This window comes from Dendrobates tinctorius, unplaced genomic scaffold (genome assembly GCF_039654945.1).
Source record: "Dendrobates tinctorius isolate UK_male_01 unplaced genomic scaffold, ASM3965494v1 ptg000008l, whole genome shotgun sequence".
In the NCBI taxonomy this organism is placed as follows: domain Eukaryota; kingdom Metazoa; phylum Chordata; class Amphibia; order Anura; family Dendrobatidae; genus Dendrobates; species Dendrobates tinctorius.
Window position 1 is genome coordinate 17869008 of NW_027361676.1, and position 10549 is coordinate 17879556.

Here is a 10549-nt window from a genome sequence, read left to right on the forward strand (position 1 = left end):
TTTTATTATTTTTGTGTATGGGGCTAAGAACAAACAGGCAGGTAATTGCCAACTACCTGCCTGTTATGCATGGGGACAATCCCCTGCTTTATTTCACCTCTCATCAACAGGGAAGGTCTTCAGGTCTTCCAGTCTGTTGACGGGGCGTCAATGTACACATCATGCTGATTGACAGCTGGCTCCTTGCAGTTACGCACTGGGAAGCCGTCTGTCAATCAGCATTACATAAAGATTAGACAGGCAGAGGCACCACGTCAACAGAGAAGAGCAGAAGAGAAGCTGCTGCTCTATCGACATGACGTCAGCAACAGCTGCAGAATCACTGGCAGAAGCCGTAGATTATTGCTCTGAGCCAGCAAGGAGTAGAACAGGCAGGTAATTAGCTACTACCTGCTTATAAGTTCTTAGCCCAATACGTAAAAATTATAAAACACCCGGATAACCCATTTGACCTTCTATTCGCTCAAGGCTTAGAAGTTCAGTTGGCAGATCCTACTTAATGAGTGACTGCTTTCTCTTTGGGAAAACACAACTCAACATGTATTACCCCATAGACATGAGTAAAGATATGCATACAAACGGCCTGAAATGGGAAGGACAGGGGGTCACATTTAGTTTAGGGTGTTGTGTTTTATTACAGTGTATATGGAGAATTTTAACTTTGAATTAATAAGGTCTGTTGTTTCAAAGAAATTTCACAACCCATGGGTTTGATTCATCCTCAACATTACCCCCTAAAACTACATTTTTAAAAAATATTCCATATTTGCACCTTGAGACTTTAGGATCTAGTTTTTATTAGAACATTTTCCAGACACCAGTCAAGGTTTGCATAGGTCTCGAGTCCAAATCATAAGAAACACTCTCAAAAGGTCCTTATTTTGGAAACAATACCCCTCAAAGGAATTCATCTATGGGTGTAGTAAGTATATTGACCTCCTCAGGTTATTCACAGAAGCGGGAAAAAAAAAAAATTATGGGGCAGATTCATCAAAGCTTTTTTTGCCTCAAAAGTTATGTAAATGCATTCAAAAGTCGCACACTGGATCATTTCGGCAGAGTAGCGGGGAGGAGCTGTGCTGGAGTAACATTTCTGGCGAAGCGCAAAAAGATGCATTCCACTTACTAGAGACGTCAAAATTGTCATGTGGCAAATTTGGTGCCACGTACCCTGTCAAGACTGGCAACTGGCATATCATGAACTTTTGCTACGTCAGTCTTGATGAATTGACCAGTATAATTTTTACTAATTATTGTTTTTTCCTATATATAGTGCATGTGTCATCCATCCATTGCTTTGATTTAATTTTGTCTAATACTGGAATTTCAATAAAAATCGAATTTGCGTGACTGTACTAAAAGAAATCAAGGATACAATGTTCCTTACATAGCAAACAATGCACCATTTTTATCACAGTATGAGACGCATACCCTTACCAGATTAAAAAGTAAACTTTACTACATCTCTGTCTACACAATATCAATGCAGCTTGTGTTCCGTAATCACCCTCAATGTATGTTAGAGTCATATAATGACAAACATTATTAGCACATTAGCCCAAGAACAAAAAATCATTTCTACTGCATGATTATTGGGAACAAAAATTCCAAGGAACGATTGTTTCCTGCTAATCGGCCAGTGTAAACGAGCTGCCAATCACACTATGAATGACCAACACGCTCGTTCATTAGGTTAAATATTTTTAAAGGGATGGGTTAAAGTAATTTTCCACCTAAATCCCTATCTATTTAGTGCCATAATCTAAACTATTTTCTAGTATACTGGAATAAAAAAATCCCTATCCTTCCCTAACTACACTAACTGCTTTTCAATTTTTTTTTCACTTCCTTTCTATTTAACCCCTACCCGAACCTGTGACACAGCGTATGCATCATGAAAGTCAGTGCCAATCCGACCTGTGACACATATGCTGTGTCACAGAATGATCACCCTCCTGCGAGACGAGTGATGGGGGTGAATGAAAGGTCACCCGGCCCCACAGGTACAGGGGGACCTATACTTGACCCCAGGGGGGTGACTTAGACCCCCCAGGTCTGCAATCACTCCTGGTGACCTTTTTGTCACCCCCTCAGATCTGATTGGAGCTAGCGTCCATGTGACGCTAGCCCTCCGATCAGATGTGGAGGGGTGGAGCAGAACAATGTCTGACTCACTCCTCAGCTTCATCACATCCGTGGAAGCCAAGGAGCGAGGTGCCTGACCGCTGACCTGCCCCACAGAGCCCGCGATCGCCGCCGCTGCCAGCACCACCGCTGCTGTGTGCTGAGGACAGGTACTCCTCCTGTCCTCCACTCCCCCCCCTCCGCTCCCTCCCCCAGCCCCCTCTGATCACCACCTGAACGGGTGATCACCCCCTGCCCCCCTAATCAGCTGCTGCTGCATTTGCTCACTTCCTCCTGCAGGCTCCATTTGCTCCCCTCCTCCCTGCCGCCGCCTCCTGACCCCCCTGCGCCTGACAGCTCTATTTTCTCTCCTCCTCCATTGGTGATCACCCCCCCTAGTGATTACCCCTGATCACCCCCTTATCACCCCCTAATCACCCCTGCCCCCCCTAATCACCTGCTGCTGCTATCTGCATCTTCTTCTGGTCCTCTGCTCCCCTCCTGCCCCCAACTGCACCTGACAGCCCCATCCTCCCCTGGTGATCACTCCAATCACCCCCTGCCCCCCTGATCACCCGCTGCCGGCTTCATCTATAGCTGGTCCTCTGCTACCCTCCTGCCCCCCCCACACCTGACGGCCCCATCCTCCTCTGGTGATCACCCCCTAGTGATTACCCCAATCACCCTGTGCCCCCCTGACCACCCCGTGCCCCCCTAATCACTCTCTGATCACCTCCTGATCACCTGCTGCTGCCGGCTCCATCTACAGCTCGTCCTCTGCTCCCCTCCTGCCCCCCCAGCGCCTGACAGCTCCATCCTCCCCTGGTGATCACCCCCCCCAGTGATCACCCCGTGCCCCCCTGATCACCCCCTGATCACCTGCTGCTGCCGGCTCCATCTGTAGCTGGTCCTTGGCTCCCCTTCTGCCCCCCCCGCGACTGATAGACCCATCCTACCCTGGTGATCACCCACCAGTGATCACCCCCTGCCCCGCTAATCACCCCCAGATCACCTGCTGCTGGCTCCATCTGCTGCTGCATCTTCTCAGCCCCTTCCTCCCCCATCCGACAGCCCCCACCCACGCCTGACAATCCCCGCCAGGCAGTTCCCGCCCGCACCTGACAGCCTCCTCCTGCAGTAGAAAGTTTTTCACCAAACACTCGCACATACACACGCCCACTATAATAAAGCTTTTTTACACACGCACACACACACCACACACACAATGTCCCGCTCATCCCAGTCACAAAGGGTCTACTCAGTTGAGGAGGCATATGAAATTATTGCCTCCAAAGCTGATAGTGAGGATGACGACCCCACCTTTCTCTATTCCTCCCACTCTTCCTCCTCCAGCCTTGGAGGAAGTCCCACAGTCAAGTGGGAGTTTCCCCCAACCTAGTGCTAGTCACGCCCAACCTAGCACTAGTGCTCCCTCCTGGACCCCGTTCCTGAAAATTTTGCTACACGGATTCCTGATTTTGTTCCGCAATCAGGAATCCAATTTGAGACTGCCAACTTCAGGGAAATAGACTTTTCCAAAGTCTTTTTCTCGGAGTCAATCGTCAGTCTCATGGTGGAGCAAACAAACTTGTACGCCCAGCAATTTTTGGCCCAACAACCAATTTCTTCATTCTCTACTTGGAGTCCCGTTGACTCTGTAGAAATGATTAAATATTGGGGACTGGTCCTTCACATGGGGATTGTGAGGAAACCAGAAATTTGCCAATACTGGAGTACCGATATTTTATATCAAACGCCAGTATTTGGCATGGTTATGTTTCGCAAACGTTTTATTATTATTATAGCGCCATTTATTCCATGGCGCTTTACATGTGAGGAGGGGTATACATAATACATACAAGTACAGTAATCTTAAACAATACAAGTCACGACTGGTACAGGATGAGAGAGGACCCTGCCCGCGATGGCTCACAATCTACAACGGGATGGTGAGGATACAGTAGGCGAGGGTAGAGCTGGTCGTGCAGCAGTTTGGTGGATCAGTGATTACTGCAAGTTGTAGGCTTGTCGGAAGAGGTAGGTCTTCAAGTTTTGAGGTGACTCAAATTTCTCTATTTCAGGGACAACACTGAAAGCCTTCCCCGCGATGACCCGAATTTTGATAGACTGTTCAAAATTCGGCCGGTCATCGAACACTTCAGCAACAAGTTTGCTGAAGTGTACATTCCCGAAAGGGAAATTTGTGTGGATGAATCCCTCATCCACTTCAAAGGGAGGCTTCAGTTCCATCAGTACCTGCCCAGCAAAAAAAGGCAAGGTACGGGATAAAACTCTACAAGCTGTGTGAGAGTACCTCAGGGTACACTCTCAGCTTTAGAGTTTACCAAGGAAAGGACAGTAGGATCCAGCCCCCAGAATGTCCACTTGCTCTGGGGGTGAGTGGGAAAATAGTGTGGGATTTGGTCTACTCAATGCTTGATAAAGGTTACCATCTGTACGTTGATAACTTTTATACAAGCATCACACTATTTTAATCCCTCTCTGCCAGAGCTACCGTCGCTTGCGGTACCGTGCGCAGAAACCAGAGGGGTCTCCCTTTGCCGCTAATTGAGCAGCCTCTCCAAAAGGGTGAGAGCCGAGCCCAATGTAGCGGCAACATGCTTGTGGTCAAGTTCAAAGACAAAAGAGACATCTTTGTCTTGACCACAATCCATGGTCCCGGCACCACTGCCACCACCGTTCGAGGTACCCCAGCACAGGTCCACAAACCAGACTGTGTCATGGCATACAACCATCACATGGGGGGAGTTGACCTTTCTGATCAAGTCCTCCAGCCCTATAGTGCCATGCGGAAGGCAAAGGTGTGGTACAAAAAACTGGCTGTGCACCTCGTACAAATGGCACTGTATAACGCATGCGTGCTATCACGATGTGTCTCCTTCCTTGAGTTCCAGGAGGCGGTGATAAAGGCCATGATTTTTGGAAAGGAGGACGGAGAGCGCCCCAGCACCCCTGGAACTCATGTTTCCTGTATGGTACCAGGGCAACATTTTCCCAGTGAGGGGATAACAAGAAAAAGGTGCCGGGTGTGCTATAAAAGGGGGACAAGAAAAACGACTCGTTTCCAATGTGAAACGTGTCCTGACAAACCTGGACTGTGTTTGAACGAATGCTTCAGAATTCATCACACGTCCATGGACTAAACACATACAAACATTCCACGACAGAACTCACCCACACTAGGCTGACATACACAACACCACACACACCAACCTGACGTATACTACACCACACACACCAACGTGACGTATGCTACGCCACACACAATAACCTGACACTACGTCAGGTTGGTGTGTGTGTTGTAGTGTATGTCAGGTTGTTGTGTGTGGTGTATACTACAACACACACTAACCTGACATACACCACACGCCAACCTGACATACACTACACCACACACACCAACCTGACGTAGTGTGTCAGGTTGGTGTGTGTGGCGTAGTGTACGTCAGGTGTGTGTGTGGTGTATACTACACCACGCACACTACACCACACGCCAACCTGACTTAGTGTGTCAGTTTGGTGTGTGTGGTGTAGTGTACATCAGGTTGGTGTGTGGCCTAGTGTGCGTCAGGTTGGTGTGTATGTGTGGTGTACACTACACCACACACACCAACCTGACGTACACTACACCACAAACCAACCTGACGTAGTGTGTCAGGTTGGTGTGTGTGGTGTAGTGTACATCAGGTTCCTGTGTGTGGCGTAGTGTACACTACACCACACACCAACCTGACACACTACGTACACCCCAGGTGTGTGTGGCGTAGTGTCAGGTTGGTGTGTGTGGCGTAGTGTACGTCAGGTTGGTGTGTGGTGTAATATAGTGTACATCATGTTGTCGTGTGTGTGGGTGGTGTATACCACACCACACACCAATCCGACATACATTACATACTTTCCATAAGTGACATGGTGTCCGCTAACGATTGGAGCTAATTTTCCATTCAAAAAGTCAAATGGCGCTCCTTCCCTTCAGAGCCCTGCTGTGCACCCATGCAGTGGTTTATGACCACATATGAGGTATCAATGTACTCAGGAGAAATTCCCCAACAAATTTTAGGATCCATTTTATCCTGTTACCCATGTGAAAATGAAAATATTTATGATAAAAGAAAATTTTTGTTGGAAAAATTAAACTGTCCATTTTTTCCTTCCATGTTGCTTTAGTTCCTGTGAAGCACTTGAAGGGTTAATAAACTTCTTGAATGTGGTTTTGAGTACCTTGAGGAGTGCAGTTTTTAGAATGGTATCACTTTTGGGTATTTTCTGCCATATAGACCCCTCAAAATGACTTCAAATGTGAGGTGGTCCCTAAAAAAAAGGTTTTGTAAATTTTGTTGTACAAGTGAGAAATCGCTGGTCAACTTTTAACCCTTATAACTTCCTAACAAAAAAAAATGTTTCCAAAATTGTGCTGATGTAAAGTAGACATGTGGGAAATGTTATTTATTAACTATTTTGTGTCACATAACCCTCTGGTTTAACAGAATAAAAATTCAAATTTTGAAAATTGCTAAATTTTCACAAATAAACGCAAAAATTATCGACCTAAATTTACCACTAACATGAAGCCCAATATGTCATGAAAAAACAATCTCAGAATCGCTAGGATCCGTTGAAGCATTGCTGAGTTATTAGCTCATAAAGGGACACTGGTCAGAATTGCAAAAAATGGCCAGGTCACTAAGGTCAAAATAGACTGGGTCATGAAGGGGTTAAACTAAGCGTCATCAGGGCGCAGAGGCTATGGCCACTGTCGTAGTCCCTGCCCACTCCCAGAAAGGAAGCATGATCAGGGCGTAGAGGCTGTGGCCCCTGCCCCATCCCAGAGTCGAAGTGTCATTAGTAGAAAATAATCAAACTTTAATTTGCTGAATAATGAAAAATAAAAACATTCCTATAAATGAATGTATAATATACACAAGCAATATATACACCTTTTATAACTGCCGACCTACCCTCATTCTTCCAGTTTCCTATGTATACATGCATGCTCACTTCGGCCAGGGATATAAGTGGTGAATAAACTGCTATCAGACATCTCCGATTGCGCCAGATTTACAGATTATTTATTTCTTTTACTAATAGACACTTCTTTTCACCAATATTTGCCATCAGTGGAAAGTATCTCTCCATACACATAAGATAGTTGGCATGTTAAGTTGGCTTTGATCCTTACCTGTGCGCCTTAAGTGTTATGTTGCCTAAAGCAAGTGATCAGGTGCCATAACGTATATCTATCTGCATTATCAATATGTTCTGTAATTGAAAGCTAAGATAGCAAAATTAACTTACAACCTATTACACACTTATATAAATTAAGATAAGCAGAAAGACTAAAGCTCACTGTCTGTAGTCTGCTCTGTAATATTCTACTCTCTAATAATGGAAAAAAATTCCAATTAAACATCATATAAATCATAGCGCATAAATAAGCTCCATTAGACCCAGAGAAATGCATTGCAGGAACGACTCACTGATTGACAGTTTTAAACAAGAGAACAGTTGAGTCACATCTACTAAAAAATATATATATTTTACTAAATAAAAAGAAGCCAGTTTGTTTGCGAAACGTGCGTTGGGGACAATGTGCTTCTGACTTTCTGCCTGCCATGGGTATTTTTTGAGACTTTCTTTTGTGAATTTATAGATCCTGGATAATGCAGATATATTTACTTTTCTGACAAGCGGGGTCATTATTATCGGCTTGTGCATGTCACTTGACTTCTATGGCCGATTTTTATGCCCCTTAATTACATCACATTTAGTTATCTACTTTCTGCTGTCCCTTTTTGAGTATCAGTGGCTGCATTTTTTTGAGTGTGGAGGGCTGCTGTGGTCAGCCACTGTGCAAATCCTTTATTGTATACTGATCATGGCATACCATGATCATACCTATTCCCTCTCTTTATTCTCAGAACTGTATACCCTTGACTTTATTTTTCTCACTCGTTCTCGTTTCTGACACATTGCATATATGAGTGTTGTCTTCTTATTTATTATTCCAACGCTATTGTCTCTTTGCCCATGGGGGGGGTCTATTATTGGTCACTGTTCTTCCCTCATCTCTTTTTACTGATTTTATTCATCGTTTCACATGTGTCTGTTCCAGCATGTGTCTTTTTGTATTTAATAAAATATATAATTTTTTAGTAGATGTGGCTCAAGTGTTCTCTTGTTAAAAAAAACTATAATAATGAAGGCTATACTGATGCTATAAATTAAAATATTCCCTTTGCTGTAAGAACGACTGCTGTAACTGATAGTATGCCTAAAAGGAAGGCGCAATTCACTTTGTACATTGACTCAACTAATGACGTTTTCTTAAGGAAACCAAACACCTTCAGTAGCTGTCAGTAGATCACTATTGGCAGATCTTCCTCTTCAACCCTATACAAATGCACACAATGGGGAGGGCAGGAATGGGCCACTGTTGGAAACCTCAGCTAAGACCTCTGGTGGTAGCTTATCTTCTGTAGGGACAAAAGGTAAAGCATGGTGAAATCCAATATACCTTATACCCCTTTCCCAAATAATCAGAGGAGAGTAAGGGACACTGTCATACACATGTGATGGATGTCTGATTTTCCGAGAAAAAAAAAAGTGGGTTCAACAAACTTTTAATGTGTACTGCCACTTTTACTGACAAGACCAACAGATATAAGAAGGCAGCCAAGAGTGTCCAATTGGGACCATCACTCCACTCAAACAAGGTACCACAGAGCCCCAATCATAGAATGGTGAAAGCTCCGGTATGATCAGCAAGATATCACCGATCCTGTGAATGGGTGATGCATTGCATTTATGATCCAACTCTTTTAAAAGGGTTATCCTGTACTGAAATATTGATGATCTAACCAAGGTATATTGTGAAAGGTCGCAATTAAAAATGTTCTCCTGTTTTATTTCTGCAGATCCTACACAGACCTATTGTTTGTCTCCATGTTACATCATTGAGGTATAGTGTGTCCATGGGAGCTGTAGAAACAAAATTATAGGACATTTGTAATTATTTGTAACTATTAAATTAATTTAAAAAATTAAATAATCCCTAAGCTCACCTAAAGACCTATGTGGGTCCTTCCCCCGCCGTCATGTGCCTGGTCTCTAGGTGTCACTTCCCTATACCCTGGCTAGAGCCCTGGCTGGCAAGGACGCTAGCATCACCACTGCAGATGGTGTAAACACAGGGGGTAGGGACAAGGAAAGGGGAACAAGAAACCTAGCTCCACCCACCACCGCCAAGCTCCACAAAGCAGAGGACACAAAATCAGGAAACCGAACTCCACAGTAGTAGCAGATAAACCGCTGGCACCAGAGAGCTCCAAACTCCTAGGCTGGTCTTCATAGAATAACTATTACTAACAGGGAACTGATGCATCATGTGGCTATTTAAAGGATGGTGGGAGTGGTCACCACCCACATCTGCCGAACAGCAACATAGCAGCTGCCAGCAAGAAAACTGACATTAACCCTTGCTAGCCCAAAAGTGAAAACCACATCTAAATTAAAGCAGAACCAGAGGTGTCACAAATCCAAAAAGGAGTTGTGACATTCCCTTTAACATTAGTGCCAGTTTGTTGTTGACTTATTCTAGCCCATTGGATTTCAGATGAACATTTTAACATTTTGCTTTTATGATTTTTCTTGAATGCCTCCATTCAGCAACTCATTTTTACACTAGGTCACATACTGTCAAACACTCACCACTGTCCTTGATGTCCAAATTTGGCATTTAACAGTATTTGTTTCTGTGTATGAAACCCTTATTAAAAATACACAAAAGAGCAGTTAACTGACAAATTCAGCTCTGCTGCATCTGCATAACATAAATGCCATCTGCACAGAAAGAAGTGAGAAAAAAATTCTATTAGTTGAGGCGATCATACTTTTTTCCATATCAAAGGATTTTGCGTGCAAGGGTCACACTTATTGTACTGTGCTTCCCATGCTAATCCTATTCACGAACTTCACAGTCACACAGAATACAAAGTACATTTTCCTTTCTTTTTTTTTTTAAACTACATAGGGAAAATTGATAACGCTTTTTCATCTTCTATCTGCGAGGATTCTTGCAGAATAAAACTTGTGCTGAAAAGATCGATGAAGGTTAATGCTAATCCATAATCTAAGCATTTGTAGATGTCGGCTCTCTATAGAAGTCAGAGAGATAAGTAAACCTTGTTTTCCTCAATACTAATAGGAGAAAAAAAAAAAAAAAACACAAATGCTCTTTCGTATACATTTATAGCTCACCTATATATGGCCATTAGTGTTTACAGTTACAGGCCTTTGTGTGCTCCTATGACATTTCCTGCTGATCTCTCTGAAGTTCACTGTTGTACTAGATGCAGTTTGCTGTGTGGCCCCAAATCACCGTCTATGTCAGACTTGCACAACATAT

General features: G+C 44.0%; 1 protein-coding gene across 9 annotated transcripts in view; it reads right to left on the reverse strand.

The window, feature by feature from the left end:
• The window catches only part of LOC141090740 (lecithin retinol acyltransferase-like), a 211800-nt gene that overhangs the window by 66176 nt on the left and 135075 nt on the right, over window positions 1-10549 (reverse strand). The gene's annotated exons all lie outside the window — the stretch shown is intronic.